The sequence below is a fragment of the Periophthalmus magnuspinnatus genome, chromosome 24, assembly GCF_009829125.3.
Source record: "Periophthalmus magnuspinnatus isolate fPerMag1 chromosome 24, fPerMag1.2.pri, whole genome shotgun sequence".
Classification (NCBI taxonomy): domain Eukaryota; kingdom Metazoa; phylum Chordata; class Actinopteri; order Gobiiformes; family Gobiidae; genus Periophthalmus; species Periophthalmus magnuspinnatus.
The window spans coordinates 25157393-25180161 of record NC_047149.1 but is presented as its reverse complement, the minus strand read 5'-3'; the positions used below and the strand labels follow the sequence as shown (position 1 = coordinate 25180161).

Below are 22769 nucleotides of genomic sequence, written 5' to 3'. Positions count from 1 at the left end.
CCAGGCGAAGTTGCAAGTCGGATCTGTGGAGAGGCAATCCTGCTCACAATGAAAAAACAGTCTGGTACTCTACGTCTATAAATAAAGATCAACAAAGTATTTTTGAAAAGTAAAAAAAACCTGCAACAAAATAAATGCTAGACTTACAAGTTTAATGCCATACTGTGGAGCATTCCAGAGCAATAACATCTCCATGGAGACAAGCAGGCAGCAGACGCTCAATTACAAAAGTTACAGAGTTTATCTTTTAAAAAAAAACAACATTTTAATACAACAGTGTTGAAAAAAGTTTACATAAAGATAAGGTATTTTTGAACAAGACTAGACTTAGAAGTTTAATGCCCTACTGTGGAACATTCCAGACAAAACAACAACATTTCCATGGAGACAAGCAGGCGACAGAAGCTCCAACAGAAAAGCTACAGTACTCAACCCATTTACTCTGCAAATCTTTTCATGGCGTTTTAATATGACAGTGTTGTAAAAATGTACATAAATAAAATGTATATTTGAACAAGACGAGACTTAGAAGTTTAATGCCGCACTGTGGAACACTCCAGACAAAACAATCTGCACGGAGACAAGCCGGCGGCAGACGCTCAACCAGAAAACCTACAGAGCATGTCTTTAAAATCGAAGTACCCCGTCTCCCCATTTATTCTGCAAATCGTTGTATGACATTTTAATACGACGTCGTTGCCAAACTTTCTCGTCCATTAGGCTCCGTTCTCAGTCATAAAAGTCAGACACTTCCACACACACGTCCCGGCTCTATTTTTAGCTCCGCGGCTCCGCTCTCTGCCAAACAAAGTTACACAAAGAATTTCGCACATGCTCTAATGGACCGAGCGTGGACTTTATAAATGAAGCCGGGAGCCTCCAAAGCTGCGTGTAATGAACAGAGACGAGAGCGACCCCAGGGACGAGTTATCTGCCCCTGTATCTAAAACAGGCCCCAGAGCTGTGTTTGTGCCCGTGTGGACGCCACTTAGGCCGGGAGTTCCCTCTGTGAAACGGGGTCAGAGCTGGGCACAGGATAAACCCAGCGTCTGCGGTCAGTTTGTTTTTATATGAAGTATTCTACAGGCGTTTGTTGTTCCTTTGGTTACGAAAGTCGAAAATATGGCAAAAAACTCCACTAAATCCATGTTTTTAAAGGTCAGATATTACATGAATTTGACACTTGTGACGTTTAAGTCGTGTTCTAATGTGGTTTCCTCCTTAAAAACAGACCTGGAGTTGTGTTTTATTTCATTCACACATGTTTTTTATTAGTCTGTTTACATCTCCAAAGCTCAAAAACGCTCTATTCCACCTTGTGATGTCATAAAGTGGTAGTTTTCAAATTAACAGCATTTTTTTACCTTTTGTTCAGTAAATTTTGGCATTTCAAGCGCTAAAATGATTCAAATGATTCAAGCAAAGGTGTGTGGAGTTTAAAAACACAGCGACGCACTTCCTGTATCACCACATGATGACATCACAAGGTGGAACGGCGCGTTTTCAGAGTTTTGAGAGAAGAACTCAGCGTAAATCTGCGGGGTTTGTGTGTTAAACATGCGCGAATGAAACAAAAAAAACACAACTCCAGGTCTGTTTGTGACAATTCAATTCAAAATTATTCCAAACCAAGCGACATGTACAGATAAAACAGCGTCTTTAAATATTTATAAATGATAAAACAGTGAGCCTCTTCTATACGGCGCTTTGGTTAAACACCGAAGCGTCGCCTGAACGAGCGTCTCTTGAACTAAAGAGACTTGAAAGCGAGTGGTTTGCGTCGAGCGCTGATGGACGTGTCAAAGTGGACCCGCTTCAGAGGAAGTCCCGCCGAATCTAAAAATACTTTCACTTTTTCCATTTTAACGTGACATTTTAGCGGGACGGATTTGGCTTGTCGAGCTGCAGCTGTAAACACGAGACGACCTTTTCCCGCTCCGGGTTTTGATACAGAATTTTTAAGTGGGGTTAGTTTTGGTTGAGCGGGAAAAGTTCAAATAAGACAGAAAGAAAAAGGATGATGACGCCTGTTGTCAGTCGCCCGCTTGTCTCCGCGGGGACGTGACTCGTTTAGGTGGAATATTCCAAAGTGCGGCATTAAACGAGGGGGTTGATCAGTGGTAAATGGTCACGTTTTATATAGAGCATTTTCCATCATCAAAGCAATTTACGTCAAGGAACTACTCATCCACTCACACACACGTTCACACACCACACGGACAATGGGGGCGAGGTGGGTTAAGTGTCTTGCCCAAGGACACAACAACAGTATGCATGTGCGGGAGCGTGGAACTGCACCGCCAACCTGTGGGTCAGTGGATTTAACTGTTCTCCTAATGACGCTAACGTTGAGCGCGGGATTCGAACCGGCGACCTTCAAATCACATCTCCCTGAGTTATAAGTTCGATTCCCAATTAGCCAGATGTTTCTCCGCACTCTTCACCCTCGTTTTAGGTCCGTTTCTTAAACTTGTGAATCGTATTTTCCGGGCTGTAAGTCGCACTTTTTTCATAGGTTTGTCCGTGGGGGTGCGACTTATATGTGAAATTAGTCAAATATCTATAATGTCACATCTTCGTTTATTTTCACCACTGCAGACCCACACGAGGGCGCTCTAGACTTGTGTACACCAGTATTTCAACTAGATGGAACGGAACCTTATCCTTCCTCTAGATTACGGGTGGAGTTGTTCAGACGCTGACACCGGAGGACGAAGAATTAATGGATTTATTGATTTTTTGAGATCAGAGGTAAACTTGTTTCTTGTTTTTATTCTTTTATTTATCTGATTAACTGTTAATAATCTTACGTTAACAAACCAGACAGTGTTCAGTTCTGTCTGTGCTTCATGTAAGACGTAAATATCAAATAGTCGGGGTCTTATCAAAAAATGAAATACTCCGATCAAAATGAACACAGTAAACTCTGGTCAGTGGTGGAAGAAATACTCAATGTTGTTATTTAAGTAAAAGTACAGATACCAGCGTAAAGAAATACTCATGTAAAAGTATCAAATGGAAAATCTACTTAAGTAAAAGTATTAAAGTACCACATCTTCACTCCAGAGTTGGCATAGATGTTCAGAAGTGACACCGAGGATGAAGAATTCAGTGGATTTATTGATTTGGAGTGAGATCCAGAGTAAACTCGTTGTTTTTTCTGCTTTATTTATCTGATTAACTGTTAATATCTTACGTTAACAAACCAGACACGTGTTCAGTTCTGTCTGTGCTTCATGTCGCTGAATAAATATAAATGTGTTACGTTAGCGTGATGTACTGATATTCAGCCTGTTGTTCCACATTTTATTATTATTATTAGAACTTGACTTTAAAGATAAAATGTCTGTTCTTGGTCTCGAATTTTGTAAAATAAATTTCCACAAAAAATGCGACTTATATATGTTTTTTCTTCATTATTATGCATTTTTTGCTGGTGCGACTTATACTCCAGAGCGATGTTTACTCCGGAAAATACCGTAATAGTAAATATATGAACAGCTTTTGAGATTTGACTTTACAAATGAAAGTGTTTTATTTGAAAAAGAAATCATAAATTCTTATCTGGACCTAAACAGTTTTACAATGTCCTTCAGTTTTATTAGCGTAGCGCTTTTATAGCCTTAGCGTAGCCTTTTCCTCGTATCAAAAATGACTTTATGCGTCGTGACATATATTGTTTTAAATGTCCTGAACGGCGAGACAAACGGAGGCGAAGGACAGATTCCCGTTGAGCTTAGGTAACTGGCCTTTAAAGAAGAGACGCAAAATGCCAAACCGATCCCAAAACGTTCCCAGGAGTTACATCACAGAGCGTCCACGGCTCCATGTGGAAGTAGCGCACTCATCTAAGCAGATTAAGAGGTCAAAGGTCGGGTTTTCCCACCGCTCAGACGCTGCGCTGCCAGGTCTGCCCAAACATGGACACGACTGCACCGTAGATTAACGGGAATCCAACTCCAAATGTGTTTCCCATTTCGCTCGTCTTTCCCGAGTCAGAAATGTCGATCAGAAAAAAAACAACAACACTGTTTCAAAAGGTAATGTAAATATTTTAGCCTCAAGTTTAAAGGTGTAAGATGTTACTGATTTGCCTTGGATGTTCCACAGTACGGCATTAAACACACTCGGCATCTATTCACTAGAAGTGGTGTTTATTGCACTAAAATACCTTCAACCTCTCCGCAGATCTAACCTGTAACTTGACACGTTTTTATACGGTACAAGGCTCAAAAGCGTTTTACATCAAGGAACCACTCACACACACATACACACACACACATGCTCGTAAGTGTCTTGCTCAAGGACACAACAACAGCTTGAATATGTGAGAGCTGGGAATAGCACCGTCAACCTGTGTGTCCGTCTGACGGCTCTACAGACGGCGGGATTCAAACCCTCAACCTTCGCATCACTGGACAAACACAACTACCAAAAATGAGCCCCGTCACCCGTCTGTTTATCACCAGGACGACACGCAGGTTTAATGCTCTAATGCACTCATCGTTGCAGACTGTCTTCACGAAGTTGCGCGCACGAAATTTGCACAATGACTCTTCATGTCATCCTGATCAAAAAAGTAAATCAGACCCAAGTCATATTTTTCACTGGGTTGCCATGGCGATGCGCGAAAGTGCCCATGTTATCCTAATGGGAAAATTTCCAAATTTTCGTACATTTCAAAATCTTATAAGGTCTTATTCACTTCATTGAAGAATGTGAAATTTGGCACAGTGATTCTTCAGGTCGTTCCCGTCAAAAAAGTCCAGGGGGACAAGTTTGTATTTTGCACGGTGTTGCCATGGCGATGCCTGGAAAACCCATGTTTTTGCATTTTGTGCATCAGCACTTCCAATGTGTTTTGACTTGTTTGGTGACAAGTGCAGTCCAAAGCCGCATTAAAAAAGGGACAAGTGGCGCGTCAGCGCCACCCACAGGGAGTGCGGGGTCGGCCGAGTGCAAAGCACGGCCCGCGAGGGCCGTTCGATGCCGCTTGTGGCTTTAATTATTATTCTAACTTGAATTTAAAGATAAAATGTCTGTTCTTGGTCTCGGATTTTGTTAAATAAATTTAACCCAAAAATGCGACTTATATATGTTTTTTTCTTCATTGTTATGCTCTTTTTCACTGGTGCGACTTATACTCCAGAGCGACTTGTAGCTCGGGAAAATACGGTACTTCAAAAACTCCCAGCATCCCTCAGCTGCTTGTTAATCATCGATACTGGAACGTTAAACACCAGATCACATGACTGCGTAAGGCTAAAGACAAAAACTGAGATGGGAAAGAGGTTTTTTTTAGCTGTTTTGCCTCATGAAAATGGACCAAGGAAAAACAAAACTGGACACTTTGACACAATCGGATATGAATAATGTGGTAATGAGCTCGCACACACACACCTGCTCCTGTTTTTAAAGCTTTACACGGGCTTGTTTTTCTGCTTGTATTGTATTTTAAACAGGGCGTCCATGAAAACGCGAGTCTAAGTGATCTCAAAGGGATCCCCCGTATAAATAAACATAAAAAAGATCGTGATAAAGAATCCAGCTTTACATTACATGACATTACGTGAGCAGGGCCAGGTTTGCCCAAACATGGAGGTCGGGCGGAGGATTCACACACACACACACACAGATTGCAGCGCTCACTATCAGATGGCTGGAGATTTATGCAGCACTAAAGTGTGTTCCTGGGGCTCGTTTTAGAAGCTGGGACTCGCTCTGTAGCGTAGCCCCAGTGTGGGAAAAGCAAAGGCGTCTGCATGTTTCTCTCACTCCTCAGACGTGCAGACGGCTCAAACCTGCACAAACGCTCGAGGTATTTCACCAAATCATATAAAACTTGGCCCCGTGAGTGATTTCTGAGCTAAACGTGTGCTGGTCTGGTCCAGATGTATCGTCTCGAGGTCAAAATGAGTCGGCTGTGAGCTGCCTGATTAGAAATTGTTTTATGTTGAGAGAATCAGGTGAGGAATAACTTTGGACCACAGCAAATCTTTTAAAATGGATTAGTGGTACAGTCAGGCCTTGTGCTTAAAATAGTGACTTTAAAAGGTGCAATATGTAACATTTGTGGTGCGGGTAAGTCACCTGTTTGGGTTTTATTTTGTCTGACATGGCTCACAGTTTAGATCCATTTACCTGCTGTTTTAAATAAGAAATATCTATTTTAAAAAAACATTATTCTGAGGGGGAGTGGGGTAGCCTCGCCACAGATCTGACTCGTAACAGTGTCTTTAAGCACATTTAAATAACGCCTAAACGCCTCCTCTCCACCCTCTCATCCTCTCCTTCTCTCAATCCTCTCCTCTTCTCCTTCTGCTCCTCTCCATCCTCTCCTCCATCCTCTCTCCTTTTCCTCCTCTCCTTCTCTACTCTTCCTCTCATCCTCTCCTCTATCCTCTTTCTCTCCTCCTCTCCTCTTCTCCTTCTCTTCCTCTCCATCCTCTCTTCATCTCCTCCTCACCACCTCTTCTCTCTTCCTCTCTCTCCTCCTCTCCTTCTCCTCCCCATCCTCTCTTCTCTCCATTCTCTCTTCTTCCTCTCTCTCCTCCCCATCCTCTCTTCTTCTTCCTCTCCTTCTCCTCCCCATCTTCTTTCTCTGCATCCTCTCTTGCTCTTCTCCTCTCCTTCCCTTCCTCACCACCTCTTCTCCTCTTCTTCTTCTTCTTCCTTTCCTCTTCTCCTCCTCCTCCTCTCTTATTCTCAATTCCACTTCCTCAGACTGCACATAGATTACACGACTCGTATTTCATTTTTCAAAAAACAAAACAAAACACTGCAACTGAATAAATAGGTTCAGTTAATGCCATATTATGGAACTTTTCAGGCAAAGTCATGACAGTATCTTCGTAGAGCATTTTAGCCGAAGCATTTGAGATAATATTAAAGTTTAAAAGTCCCATATTATGCAAATTTTACTAAAACTTGTCATGTTACCTCCTCAAAAACATTTATTTTATTAGTCTGTCACATCTCCACAGCTCAAAACGCTCTGTTCCACCTTGTGATGTCATCAAGTGGTAGTTTTCATGTTAACAGCTCCTTTTACCTTTAGTGCTGTAGTAAATTGGCAATTCCAGGTTTGAAATCATCCAAATAATTCTAGTGAGGGTGTGTGGAGTTTGAAAACACACTCGAGCACTTCCTGTATCACCACACGATGACATCACAAGGTGGAACAGAGCGTTTTCAGTTTGAGAGAAGAACTCAGTGTGTCAAAACATGTGTTGAATGAAACAAAACACAGCTCCGGGTCTGTTTGTGATGAAAAAAAACAACATTATAGAGCCTTGTGTCCGCTTTGACGCGCCGATTAATCCGTGTTTCCAAATATTTCAATAAATACGAATCCGCTTGTTGCGTAATTTCACTTTAAAATCCTCCACATGAATAATTCTGTAGGTGAAAGGAATGCAGTATAACATGTCCACGGGAGACAGGAGCAGGGGGAGGACAGGGGCCAGGCCAAAATATGGGATTTCTCGTGTTGCCCAAATAAGTCCTTATTAAAAGAGCTTTGGTGTGCCCCGCTGAGCTGCTGATAACGAGCCGGCTCTAGTGGAAATAGAACATGTCCATATAGAGCTGGAGAGAGAGGGAGCAGCCAGGGGCCAGGGGTTAACTGCTTCCCCAGAATGTGCTCTCTCCTCTGGGTCCCTCCTGACTGACGGAGCCCTGGAGCCCGGAGGATGCGCAGAAGAGCCGCCCTGCGCTCTCCAAATGACAAAATGACTTCCGCGTTCGAGGGCTGTGTTTACCGAAGTTTGATAAGACTAACGATGTGACGAGTGGAGTTTACAGCTGGAGAGGAACACGGAACAAAATGTTAGGGGTCAAATCAAAGGTCGTTTTAAAGTGATTTTTGGACATTTTTGCGTCGGGATTTTTCATATTATACAGATTAAAGGTCCTATATGACACAAAACTGACTCTTATGAGCTTTAAATCGTGTTATAATGCTGCTACTTGCTCAAAAACAGACCTGGAGTTGTGTTTTGTTTCAGTCTGTCCACATCTCCAAAGCTCAAAACGCTCTGTTCCACTTTGTGATGTCATCAAGTGGTAGTTTTCAGGTTAGCAGCTCCTTTTACCTTTAGTTCAGTCGAGATAAGTGGCAACTCCAGACGCTGAAATGATCCAAATGATTCAATAAATAAAAGTGTGTGGATTTTAAAAACACAGCGGAGCACTTCCTGTATCGCCACATGATGACATCACAAGGTGGAACAGAGCGTTTTCAGTTTGAGAGAAGAACTCGGCCTTAATATGTTTGTTTATTTTTGTGTTAACCATGTGTGAAATAAAAAAAAAAAAACACAACTCCAGGTCTGTTTGGAAAAGTTTTGGCGCTAAAATATTATATAAAGTCAGTTTGTTTGTGTCAAATGTTCAAATGTTTATGTGCAACAACGAGTCAACACTGCACCGATTCTCAGGGAAGCTTTAAAACGGCTCTTTAGTCTCTATGGAACTTATTTACTGTCAAGATCGGCAGCTCCGTACAAAATAATACAACCCGAATGACGATGGCGGCGCCCACGGCAACGAACGATGTTTACGGCGACATCTGCTCCCACTGGACTCGTTTCTTTTATTAAGTCGTTTTAGATTATTTAAAATGTTCAAATTATAAAGTAATGATGCACAGATGCCATAGATTTTAACTATAGAGCAAACACAAGCGCGATACGTCGCTTTAAGGCAGAAAAAGGTGTAATTTGACCAATACCGTTTCTTTCTGCTCATTAGAAATTACTGTTTGTCACATTCACTGCATTTGTTTTCACATCCATGTACAGTTGTCCTCCCTATATGCTTTTCTTTTTTTTTTACATCGTCTGAACTTGCATTGTGTTGTGCGTCCTGATTGGCTGTTGGACTGTAGACCATTGTGTCCTGCGTCCTGATTGGCTGTTGGACTGTAGACCATTGTGTCGTGCGTCCTGATTGGCTGTTGGACTGTAGACCATTGTGTCGTGCGTCCTGATTGGCTGTTGGACTGTAGACCATTGTGTCGTGCGTCCTGATTGGCTGTTGGACTGTAGACCATTGTCCATCAGTCTCCTCCGTGCCGTGTCTCCTGTCCAGTACAGAATGTGTTCAGACAAATTTACATAAACGTCGGATCGCAGTGTGACTCTGAAGTGCTGTACGTTTGCAATTTGTTTTCTCCCCGACAAAACCCACAATGTCGATGAAACGTTCTGCACCGACAAAGACGCCTACGAAGGTTTGAACTTTGAGAGAGTTTAAACGAGAGAGAAATGTGAGAAAATGTTAACGCCTGTGTGAGAAAAGTGTATAAAGTGTGTGGTGAGGGGTTTGACAGACAAAAACAGAGAATAATTGTAAAAAATAAAGCTGATACTTCACGGATTTCGCCTATTGCGGGTTATTTTTAGAACGTAACCCCCGCGATAAACGAGGGACCACTGTACTACATATACACTATACATAGTTTTTTGACATATTTGATATATAATCTCTGTTTTTTGAGCTGAGAATCGTTACACAGTCGATAATTTACGCAGACGGATGGCAGCAGCACATGCACGTCTCACTGCGTCTCTACAGTGTGAGGTGAACAACTTAAACTTAACTTAAAACTCACAAGAATCAATTTTGTGTAATACGGGACCTTTAAATACTTTGACCTTCCGTTACCTTAACCTCAGAAATAAAATGTACAGTCAAATGTACAGTTACAGTTTTTTTTTGAGTAATTTCTTTATACTTCTACTTGAGGAATATAATTTTGAGATAACAGTACTTTTACTTGAGTACATTCTTATCTTCTAAACGTCGATACAAACATGAAAAAACATCGCCCTCCATAGTACATATTTCCCAAATCTGTGTGTGTTTGTGTGTTTGTGTATTTCGGCGGCGGCGGTTCTTCTTCTGCAGTGACTGACAGGAAATGAGAGGAGACCCGGCATCTGACAAACAGCGCACACATGTGTTTTTGTTTTTTTTTGCGGACACCACTCGTCGCCATGGCAACCCCCGCTAGCCGCTAATAGCCTGGAGCGAGGATGGCCAGAGCAAAACAGACACACACACACACACACACAGACGCACACAGGCACAGATCTAGTATATTTACAACAGCGGGCTCTGAATGGGATCCCATGGTGTATTTTTAGAGGCTGGTTTGAGCCAAGCGTCGCCTCCGGGCAGCAGCAGCTCACAACAGACATTTGTTAAACAGAGGAGAGCATGTAAGAGCCGCCGCTAAAACGCAATACCCAGCATGCACCAGAGACGTCCCGAGAATATCTGAAATACTAAACTGTCGATGATAGGTTTATTTCTGTCCGTTGTTTTTCTTGGTTTAAAACGTGGACTGTTTGATAAGGCTGCGCGATTTTGGGGAAGATTAGATTTGTAATAAATGTTTTACATCGTCCGATTCTGCTCCAGGAGGATTTAAGTGAAACTAAACACTGAACGGCATCGTCTGCTGTTCCTGGTTCTTTATTGGTAATTTTAGGCTAGGTAAACTTGCACGTTTGCGGTCAAAAAACAGTCAAAACCTGCGTTGTGCAATGCAATTTCAAGTGCTAAAGTACTATGTGACATCACGCAGGACTGCCCTGTTACAGCCAGGTGTTTCTGATTACAAGCCATAGACTGTTTACATAAATAGACATAGCAAACCTGCTAGCTATCGCGTTCCAAATAGGAGTGATCATGGGCGCACTTCTGCCTCTGTCGACTCTGGCTCCAATTCACTTTTTATTGATAAACCGTGTCCTCTCTCTGTACCTGATGCTGTCAGACTCGTCATTTCGGTCTTAAATGTTCGTATTAACCCTCTACATGATCCTGGGGTTTTTATTTCACTACTGTGTCTATAAATCAAGATATAAACGTTAATAACAGACAAATCTTTACCTGGTAGCATTAGATTTAGATTTGATTAACAGCGGGGCGGACAGGAAGAGGCATTACTTTCAACACTCGCTCCTGATTGGCTCTGTGGTTGCTATGATACTCGCAGTCAGAATCCCAAATGTGGAACTCGGCTCAAACTTCGCCGCTATACCTGCTCTGGCCTCGATGAGCTTCATTTGACTGGAGCTGAACTCTCTTAGTCCACTTCTTTATACAGTTTATGGTCACAAGGAGTCCCCCAAGGGTCAGTGCTTGGTCCTCTCCTATTCATCCTCTACATTCTCCCACTTTGCAACATAATCTGTCGTCATCGTCTGTTTTCGCTGCTACACTGACGACATTCAGCTCTTGTTACAGATTTAGGTGTTAGGTGTTTCATTTGAAAGAAGATTGAAATATGAACTGATAAACTAATACAAGAATCTCATGCATTTCAACGCAACAGATCTAAACAAGATTTTTTTTTTTCTACAAAATGAAAGGATATTTTGCAGCTGGAGCAAGTTGATAAGTCAAAATTGCATTGGTTCCTTTTGGTACCAGTTCTTAAATGCATTGCCAATAGCATCACAAAGCTGTTAGCTGAATGAACGCTAACTCTTGTGTATTCTATTACCCAGGCTTAATAACCTCGCAAACATTAGCGTAACATGTTTAGCACTTTTAATAAATTACAATAAACTCCCTGTAATAATAGAAAGGCAGGGCTTTTATAGCAAGAGGACACGAATGGGATTAAATTACGGTGATAAATGGAGCTAGTTTCGCTCTTTGGCATTAAACATCACAGCAGACGCTCGTCTTCTCCATGTTTTTTTTCCCTCTAAATGCAATTACACAATCGCTGCTCAAATCTGCCCCATTACAGAGCAAACATGGGGTTTCATTACCGAGCCGTGTGCACCAGAGTGTTCTACCGGAATCATTTGATCAAGCGACAGGTGGAGAAAAAGCTGCAGCCAACTTTGTGTGACTGTGGCTAGTTAAAACTATTTCAGCGTCCCATATTCTGCAGGATTCTGGCTTTGTAAAAGATTTCAACAGCTAAATCTTGATGTTTCTTGTGATTAAAATAAGCGTTTGTGTCTTGGAAATACTTTAAAAAGGTGCACTCTGTAACATTTCTGCTGAGGTTAAGCCAGCTACTTGGCAAAATGGCTGCAACCAATTTTAAAAGACTGTTGCTAGGTAAAACTACTTCAGTGTACTATATTAAGCATGATTCTGGCTTTATACACAATTTCAACAGGTAAATCTTGATGTTTCTTGTGATTAAAATACTGTTTGTGTCTTGGAAATACTTTAAAAGGTGCATTATGTAACATTTCTAGTGAGGCAAAATGGCTGCAACCAATTTTAAAAGACTGTTGCTAGGTAAAACTATTGCTGCATTCTATATTCAGCATGATTCTGGCTTTATAAACAATTTCAACAGCTAAATCTTGATGTTTCTTGTGATTAAAATAGTGTTTGTGTCTTGGAAATACTTTAAAAAGGTGCATTATGTAACATTTCTGCTGAGGGTAAGCTGTTGCTAGGTAAAACTATCTCAGCGTCCTACATTCAGCATGATTCTGGCTTTATAAACAGTTTCAACAGCTAAATCTTGATGTTTCTTGTGATTAAAATAGTATTTGTGTCTTGGAAATCCTTTAAAGTTAGACTACGTAACATTTCAGGTGAAGGTAAACCAGCTTCTTGTTTCCATGGAGAAGTTATTACTTTGCCTGGCTTGTTTCACAGTTTACATTTGTGTTTTTATTGCTGGGAAATACCTTGAAAAACTGTATTTTAAGGGTGAGTTGGGTCGCCTTCCCACAGATCTGCCTTGTAACTTGACCTGGTGGTTTTATCCGCTTGTCTCCATGGAGATAGATGTGTTTAAAACTGTAGAACAACACAGGGAAAGCAATCTCCTCCACGGTGATAAGAAGATTTCAGCTCTTCCACGAAATGATGTCGTGAACCAGAAGCGTAAATGTGTCTATACAAGACACCAGCAGAGGGCGCTAGGACCGTATCTGCGCGCGCATTGGAAAGTGAAGTTGTTTGTGTGAAGCTAACGACAACGGGAGCTAACACAAAAGTGCGAAAATGCAATACCTGCCTTAATCAGAACAATTCTCGTAAAAGTATAAACTAGAAATTGGTCGATATGGGTTTTTTTCATGGCCAAAGTCGATACTGATAGTTTAAAACCCAGAGGAACTGATACCGACTTAGCTCTACCGATATTTTTGTGCTGATATGTAGGGCCGATTTTGTTAATTTTCCCCATATCATATTGTTTGAATTTGCTATAATCTTATCCACAGTCTTGTTTTACTACAAACTGGACATTTCCGCAGAGTTAAACTGTTCATTTATGTTCCTTATACATATTTAAGCAGCTGGTTGAGCCAAACTAAACATCGGCCTCTTCTGGAGATTTACGGCCGATATCTGATGTGCTAAAAAGTACAATTACATCATATCGCTCAAACCATCTTGAGTATGGACTTTAAAACATAAAGGAGTATCGTGGACCACAGCTAAAGTGTTGGTTTGACATTAAAACGTGGTTAAACATTCAAACCATAGACTGTTTATACAAATGGACATGGCTAACCTGCTAATCCACTGTGGCTCCAATTCACTTTCTATTGAAAAACTCTCTGTAACTGCTGTCAGATTCATCATTTTGGTCTTAAATGTTCGTATTAACCCGTTCTACATGATCCCGTGGTTAATTAATTTTTTTTTTTAGGTATTTTGAGTTTATTTTTTTATTTTATTTTTTAGTTATTTTGAGGTTTTTATTTTATTTTTTTTTATTTTGAGGGGTTTTTGTTTGTTATTTTTATTACATTTTTTAAGTTATTTAGATTTTTTGTTTTTTGTTTTTTAATTTTCTTTCTTTTTATTATTATTTTGAGGTTTTTTTTGTTTTGGGTTTTTTTCAGTTTTTTGTGTTTTTTTGTTTATTATTTTGACTGTTTTTTTCTGTTTTTTTACTGTGTCCTCTCTCTGTCTCTGCTGCTGTCAAACTCGTCATTTTGGTCTTAAATGTTCGTATTAACCCTCTACATGATCCTGGGGTTTTTATTTCACTATTGTGTCTGTAAATCCAGATATGAACATTAATAACAGACAAATCAGGCGCCTTCTTTCCCTGAGGTCACTCCCGTTAGCGTTAGCAACAGGTTTGATTGACAGTGTTGCTAAGTGTTCGCGCTGGAAGAGGCGTTACCTTCAACAACCTCGCTCTGGATTGGCTCTTTGGTTGCTATGATACTCGCAGTCAGAATTCCTAATACCCAACTCAAATTCAAACCAAATTTGTCGCTATAAATGCTAGCCTCGAAAAGCTTCACCTGACTGTTCAAACAAGTTCTCCATTGAACAGTCTCTTTACAAAATCGACAAAATTTCTCAGCAAACAGAATGATTTGGAGATACTTACAGGAGCTGACGATCTCTGAGGGGGAGGGGGCTTCAGGAGGACAGCTCTTGACCGCTCTAAAAACACAAAAATAACACTTACGACGTTAGCATTTTGTTAGCAACTTCCATTTTTTCTTGTATCACACCCTCACATCGGTGGTACAATGAGCTACTGCGCAAGTTTGCTAATAAAATGAAAGGTTATTAGCTTAAAACGTCGACTAGAACTGCATTACTTTGACACCAAATCTGCCTGTGTTTTTATAAATGGTTGTTTTTACTTTAGATTTAGAGAAAAATACTGCAGTTTTCTTTCAGTTGTGTGAGTGAGAGTGAGTTTCAAATGCCCCGTGACTCAGCCTTTTCTTGCTAGCATACAGTAAAATCACACAGGCTGGTGTTGCCTTCAGGGAAAAGGCGATAACACGGCGCTCCTGTGACAGTCAACAAGCGGCTGTAACGCGACGCCTCACTGTTCCTGTTTACTGCGGCGGAGTTGTCATTTTCCCTCTGATTTTAAATGGGGTTTTCCCACAAGAAGGACACGGGTTCAACGGAGAGGGATGAGCGCGAGCTGAGAGAGTAAACATCTGTCTCTCCGCCTCTGTTTCTGTCCACGGACAAACTGGTTTTGTTCACATTCACACCGAAATCTGATTATAATTTGATTTCTTTCTTTTGTAATTCTTTATTTTCAGGGTTGATTATTAAACTGAACACAGAAGTTGTCCATTTTCTGTCTTTTTTTCCCCCACAAAAGTTACACACAAACAGAACTTTATACAAGAGAAAGAACAAGTGAACCAGTGCGCCTTAATTAAACATGTATAATAAATTTAAAAAAAAAGAAAATTAAGTAGAAAAACAAAAATGAGGGGACGACATTTAAGATTTTTACATAATTTTGTTGTTTATATGTCGTTTTAACAGTCTTACCACGACAACAAATCTGAAAATAATCTGATTTTGAGTGCACATGTAAGCGCAGCCAGTGTTAAAGGTGTACTATGGAACTTTTCTGGTGGCATCGATACTACTGGTCGTCTCCATGGATATATTGAAGCGACTGTGGCTCATTTGGTAGAGCGTTTGTCCGTTGAATGAATCCCGCTTTCGACATAACAAAAAAAAACAAAAAAAAAAACATCATTGGTTGAACAGGTTGTCGGTGCGATTCCAGCTCCCACAAATGAACGCTGTTGTTGTGTCCTTGGGCAAGACACTCAACCCACCCTCAACCCTCAGTGTCCGCGTACGCTCCGAGTGCCTTGAAGGTAGATAAGTGCTATATAAAAATGTGACCTTGCCTGGAATGTTCCACTTATGGCATTAAACGTATTCATGTCCATTGAAACGGGCACATGACACCAGATCGAGTTACGGGTCAGATCTACGAGGCGAAAACGGAGCCCCGCGCACAGACACGACGCGCGTCATTCAAAGTTTGAGTCCATTTTTGAGCAATAAAAACACCTGTGATCGATAATGCAAGATGAGTTTAATGCTATACTCTGGAACATTCAAAGAACTCTCATTAAATGTAGAATGGTGATCATAGACGGTGTAAAGAAGCGGATTAAGCGAGTGCGACGTCACCCACGGCGTTCAGCTCCAGTCAAATGAAGCTAATCGAGGCTAGAGCAGTTATAGCGGCTAATTTTCGGACTGCGAGTATCATAGCAACCAAACAGCCAATCTGGAGTGAGGCTGTTGAAGGTAACGCCTCTTCCCGTCTGCAAGTCTGGTTTTATCAGGGAGCGGGCGCTTAGCAACGCTGTCAATCAAACCTGCTGCTAACGCTAACAGGAGAAACCTCGGGGGAAAGAAGGCGCCTGATTGGTCTGTTATTAATGTTCATATCTCGATTTACAGACACAATAGTGAAGAAAAAACAAAACAGGATCATGTAGAGGGTTAATACGAACATTTAAAACCAAAATGAGTCTGAAGCAGCAGAGACAGAGAGAGGGGACAGTAAAAAAAAACAAAAACAAAAAAAACACTAAAAATATTAAAATAAAATAAATAAATAAAACCACTCAAAATAACAAAAAAAACAAACAAACAAATAAACCTCAAAATAACAAAAAATTAAATAAACAAAAAAAAAACCTTGAAATAAAAAAAAAAAAATAACAAAAATAAAACCTCCAAAAAAGAAAAACAACTCTAAATAAAAAAAAAAAAAAAAAAAAAAAAAACTCAAAATAAGCAAAAAAAAATAAAGAAAATAAACTAAAAAAAACAAAACAAAACATTAAAATACAAAAAAAAATAATAATAATTAAAATAACTAAAATAAAACCTAAAAAAAACCCCAAAAACTCAAAAAAACAAAAAATCCAGGATCATGTAGAGGGTTAATACGAACATTTAAAACCAAACGACGAGTCTGACAGCAGCAGGTACAGAGAGAGGACACAGTTTTTCAATAGGAAGTGAACTGGAGCCAGAGCCTGAAACGCGTCCATGCTCACTTCCTATTCGGAACGCGGCGACTAGCAAGTTGGCTACGTCCATTTATATAAACAGTCTATGATGCTGCTTCTTTTTATCGCTAATTCAACCACGTTTCGATTAAAGCCGGGTTAACGACATCCAAATATTTTTCCGACAAAGCAAAGGGTAGATACTTTGAATATAAAATGTACACAAATATTTAGCAGTTATTTACCTTTTTTTTTCTTTGCTACACCTTTCCGTACATCTAACGTCATATGATTGATGTTTTCTGTATGAATATAAAGCGTAGAAAGTCGTAAAAGTAAAGAAAAAAAAACACTGAATGGGTCCAAACTTGTGGTACGTACGGGAGGATCTGCAGACGTTTCCTGGTTAGACTTCTGCCTGTCCTCACCTTGTCATCACCTCCAGCTCAACCCCGATAAAACCTTTCGTACAACTCCAAAGCCGTATAAACGCAGATAAAGTGAAGGTTCAAACAGGGAGGACCTTTGGGAGTATCCGGCCTTATTCATGTGGGTTTGAAAAGCTCTGGGAGAAGTACATTTCCTCCATTTTAAAGTGTTTTGTTTACTCGCCGTTAAAATAAAAGTGATGTAGTGTCGGCCATTTATAAGAACTCCGCGTTCTTAAACAAGAGGAGCCGTTGTTTCTTTACGAGTCGAGATAATACCGCGGCGAGATTAAACGGAGAAATCTATCTTTTGAGTAGGTTTTTCATTTCTTTCTTGTTTGCACAGCTGCATAAAAAAACACAGCTACTGGAACAAAAAAGCACATCAGGGTAAATTGGAGTTATTTCGTGTAACTTCAGTATCATTAGGGCTGTAGATACTCGTAATTTTAGCAGTCGACAAGTCATTTCAGTTATACGAGACTTTTTAAATACATATGGACCAAATAAAAATATAATAACGCATTGGATTTATTCAGTGTCTTTCAAGATATCCAAAGCTCTTTACAGTGACTTATTCTACTATTTACTACTATTGAAGCCACAGCTGCCCTGGGACAGACTGACAGAAGAGAGGCTGCTGATCTGCGTCATTGCCCCCTCTAACCACCGCCAACATTTGTGGGTGAAGTGTCTTGCCAAAGGACGTGACAACAGAGCTAGGTCCAAGCGGGAATCTGTGTTAAATGTTAGGGTTGTTTCAATACTGATACAATATACACAACAACAACAGCGCTAACACAACAACAACGTTAACACAACAACAACGTTAACACAACCACAGCGTTAATACGACAATATCACTGACACGACAGCAGCGCTAACACAACAACAGTGCTAATACTGTCGACAGCAGCGCTAACACAACAACAGCGCTAATACTGTCGACAGCAGCGCTAACACAACAACAGCGCTAACACGACGATATCACTGACACGACAGCAGCGCTAACACAACAACAGCGCTAATACTGTCGACAGCAGCGCTAACACAACAACAGCGCTAACACGACGATATCACTGACACGACAGCAGCGCTAACACAACAGCGTTAATACGACAATATCACTAACATGACAGCAGCGCTAACACAACAACAGCGCTAAAATGACAATATCGCTAATACGACGATATCACTAACACGACAACAGCGCTAACATGACAACAGTGCTAATACTGTCGACAGCAGCGCTAACACAACAACAGCGCTAACACGACGATATCACTGACACGACAGCAGCGCTAACACAACAACAGCGCTAATACTGTCGACAGCAGCGCTAACACAACAACAGCGCTAACACGACGATATCACTGACACGACAGCAGCGCTAACACAACAGCGTTAATACGACAATATCACTAACATGACAGCAGCGCTAACACAACAACAGCGCTAAAATGACAATATCGCTAATACGACGATATCACTAACACGACAACAGCGCTAACATGACAATATCGCTAATACGACAATATCACTGACAAGACAACAGTGCTAACACAACAACAGCATTAACATGACTGTATTGCTAACATAACAACAACGTTAACACAACAACAGCGCTAATACGACAATATCACTGACACGACAGCAGCGCTAACACAACAACAGTGCTATCATAACAACAATGTTAACATGACAACAGCGCTAATATGACGATATCACTCCAGATGATACTGATATGGGCAAAAGCTCTGACACCCCAACATTTACAGTATCGATGAATACTCAGACCAAATCACTGATCCGATACCACTCTGTATTTTCCAGACTGAGGACGCGTAGATGCGAGCGCTGCCGCTGTTGACGTTTATGGCTAATGCTAACGCTAACACCCAGAGCAGATTAAACGCAGACTGTGGAGGCTCTGCAGACAGGTTAAACACGCTAATAATGACAGAAAAGACATTTGTGTTAGCGCTTTGCTACCTTCATTTAGCCTCTGGAGTAGACGCTGAACTTGGTAAAATAACGACACCAGCGCAAACACAGACTTTGTTTACGCTGCATAATTAAGTCCATAACAGCTTAAATTATTATCATGATATAATCGTTAATCGCAATTATTTTGGCCATGATAATCATCACACAAAATTTCAATATCACCACATGTCGACTTCACACTATGCAGTATTGGGCTGATATCGGGCTGGTATCGTGTTGCTATTGGGCTGGTATCGTGTTGCTATCGGGCTGATATCGGGCTGATATCGGTACGTGACATAAACTAAAACCCAGCAATAATAAAACTGAAACTTGATGTATATATAACGTTCTATAGTTTATTTAACCTTCAGATAGTTTTTATCCCTCATCTTTGAATCGCACGCCGCCATGTTTCTGTGGCGTACGCCGTATTCTCTCATTTCCCTGCAGTTGTGTAGAGTTTGACCGCGTTGCCCAGAGCTTATTAGACAGCGGGACTCCACCATCAGAGCAGTGGAGTGGTGAGAATAATCCAATCAGAAGACAATCGCACAAATTGAACAAACGCCAAACGCAGCTGGAGGAAATGAGTCAGAGGGGACACAGCGAGGGACAAAACACAGAGAATTATGAACAACACATGAGGCTTTCAGACCAGAGAGTGACAGTTGTCCTCAGTGATTACAGATCACTTTGAAAATTCATGTTTGCTGAAGACGCAAAACTGTATAATGTCATTTTCAACGCGGAGTTTGGGCCGTCGGATTAATCATTATAGAATCTAACTGCCCGCAAATCACAACGCTGCAGTTTTCCATAATTTCCTTCACAAACTCCTCCTCTTGTCTTATTCTGCAAAAAAAACAACTGCTAACCCTGTAGTTTTGATCTGTACAAACATGTTCTGAAACGTGACTCTTGTATTAATTTGTCAGTTCATATTTCAGTCTTTCTGTCAACTCTTCTGAAATTTGAACTTTGAACAAAAACACACATCAATCGCAATCGGAGTAAAGTAAATGGTAAAACTGTCATATTTTTAAATGATCACTCATCCGATACCACTCTGTATTTTCCAGATTGAGGACGCGTAGATGCGAGTGCAGCCTCTGTTGACGTTTATGGCTAATGCTAATGCTAACACCCAGAGGTTAAATGCAGACTGTGGAGGCTCTGCAGACGCTTAAAACACGCTAATAATGACAGAAAAGACATTTGTGTTTCGCTCTTTGATACTTTGATTTAGTCTTTGGAGTGGACGATGAACTTGGTAAAATAACTGTGGAGAGTACAGCCGGACAACAGCGCTAACACGACGGTATTGCTAACACGACAGCAGTGCTAACACAACAGCAGCTCTAATGCAACGATAGCTCTAATATGACAATATCACTAACACGACAGCAGCGCTAACACAACAACAGCGTTAACATGACTGTACTGTTAACACGACAACAGCGCTAACATGACAATATCGCTAACATGACAATATCGCTAACACGACGATATCACTAACACGACAGCAGCGCTAACACAACTACAGCTCTAATACAACGATATCACTAACATGTCAACAGTGCTAACACGACAACAACGCTAACACGACAACAGCGCTAACACGACAACAGCGCTAACGAAATGTGATTCTTGTATTAATTTGTCAGTTCATATTTCAGTGTTTTTGTCAATTCTTCTGAAATTTGAACTTTAAAAAAACCTCCACATGACAAATCTGACCACGATCACCTGATTTTACGGTGTCATTTGAAAACAAGGAAATGGTAAAAGTCACATTTTTATTCAGCGCTTTTCCACCTTTAAGTCACTCAAAGCACCACTCACCCATTCATCTGTGGGAGCTGGAATCGCACCGCCAACCTTCAGATCAACGCACAAACGCTCTACCAACTGAGCCACTATCGCCCAGTAATTTGCTGTTACACTGAGTTATCCACTTCTTTAGACAGAATTGAACCTGCTCTTCCACATTATGGCTCAAATCCATGTGTACCTGTTTTTCTGAGTGAAAAGGTTAAGTATATTTTCGGAGGTGGCTATTTCAGGAGCCATCCAGCGGTGCGGTATAATTCCTGTGATTGAGCCACAGGTACACGAGCTGGTAATCTCGCCCCCGGCTGCAGGAGGATTTATAGGCAGTAAACAGTGTCAGCCGAGCAGTCAGCCAATGAGAGCGCGCCGTGGGGGAGGTACGCGGAGGGGGGGACGAGGGGGGGAGCCCAGGGAAATATAATGAACACGCAGCGCCCACTGGGACCATGACAAGGAGAACGTGGGGGGTGGCATTAGCCGTGCGCGACCTGAGTTCACCTCGCCGAGCGCTAGCGGCTGCACTAGCACTGATTCAGGATTGGCCGCAGGCGCTGGGGTTTGGGTAGTGACCAATCAGATCAGAGGGAGGCACTTTATTCTTAAAATGTAGACTTTAAGTTCAGGGCTAGCAGTTATAGCGGCTAACTTGGAGCTAGCAGTTACACCAGCTAACTTGAAGCTGATCTCTATATTTATATTTGGAAATCTGAGTGTGCGCAGCAACCAAAGAGCCAATCAGGAGCAAGAATATTGAAGGTACTTAGCAACGCTGTCAATCAAACCTGTCGCTAACGTGGAAGCAAACCTCATGGAAAGAAGGCGCTTGTCTGTTAGAGCGGGTTAAACAAACATTTTAAGACCGAAATGACAAAGTTTTTTCAATAGAAAGTGAATTGGAGCCGGAGTCGATGGCGCTGAATCGGCCGCGGAAAAATCTCGAAATACTGATATATCGTTTAATTTAATTTAATCATACAGTATCGATATCGTGGGCTGCTGTATCAATATTTTTTTTGTATATTTTACCAAATTATTACGTCACAGCTCTACAATTGTGAGGCTTGTTTAGAGGAAAGAAACGTGGTTATGCAATACAAAGATTCACTGTTTTGATGAGTAAAATAGTTGTATTTCCTATTAGCTTTGCACAGATAGACTTTTAGTGTCGTAGTTGTGATTTAGTCGATATTTTGTGATACTTCAGAGCCTTTAAACTGCACGTGTCGCTGTGTAAATGTAAATGTGGAGCTCGTATAAACTGTGGATGAGTAATACTGACACATGGAACAGTCTGAAGTGTGCTTCTAGTTAGCAAAACGCACTTGGTTGTTGTTCATTCATCTTCAGTAAATGGAAGATAAATGCGTCATTAATGTTTAGTTTTTGTATAAATGTGGCTGATCATTAAGAGTCACGAAAGCCTATATTTTTCACTGAATCGTACTGAATAAATTTGAAATATATCGTGTTGTATCAAATTGAAAAAGTACTGTATCGAGGTACGTTTCATAATATAATCTTAGTGATACCCAGCATTAGCGTCCGTGCTCACTTCCTGTTTGTAACGCGGCGGCGGCTAGCGGGTTTAGCTCCGTCCGTACAAATGATTTAAACCACCCGGATTTCAGCATTGAACCTGGAAACACAAACGGGAGACGCACGTGGAGCTCGTTCTGCTTCTGTTTGTAATCGTCATGACAACAAAAACACTTAACGATAACACACAGACGTCCAGTATTTTTTTTTTTTTAATTGATTTTATAGTACAAAT

General features: G+C 40.9%; 1 protein-coding gene across 1 annotated transcript in view; it reads right to left on the bottom strand.

Annotated features, from left to right (window-relative positions):
- LOC117392996 (1-phosphatidylinositol 4,5-bisphosphate phosphodiesterase beta-4-like) overlaps window positions 1–22769 on the bottom strand; it is a 136432-nt gene that overhangs the window by 81190 nt on the left and 32473 nt on the right. Inside the window, exon 3 of the mRNA XM_033991166.2 lies at window positions 14342–14397. The gene's annotated coding sequence lies outside the window, so the exon portion shown is untranslated. The remainder of the gene's footprint in view (window positions 1–14341; window positions 14398–22769) is intronic.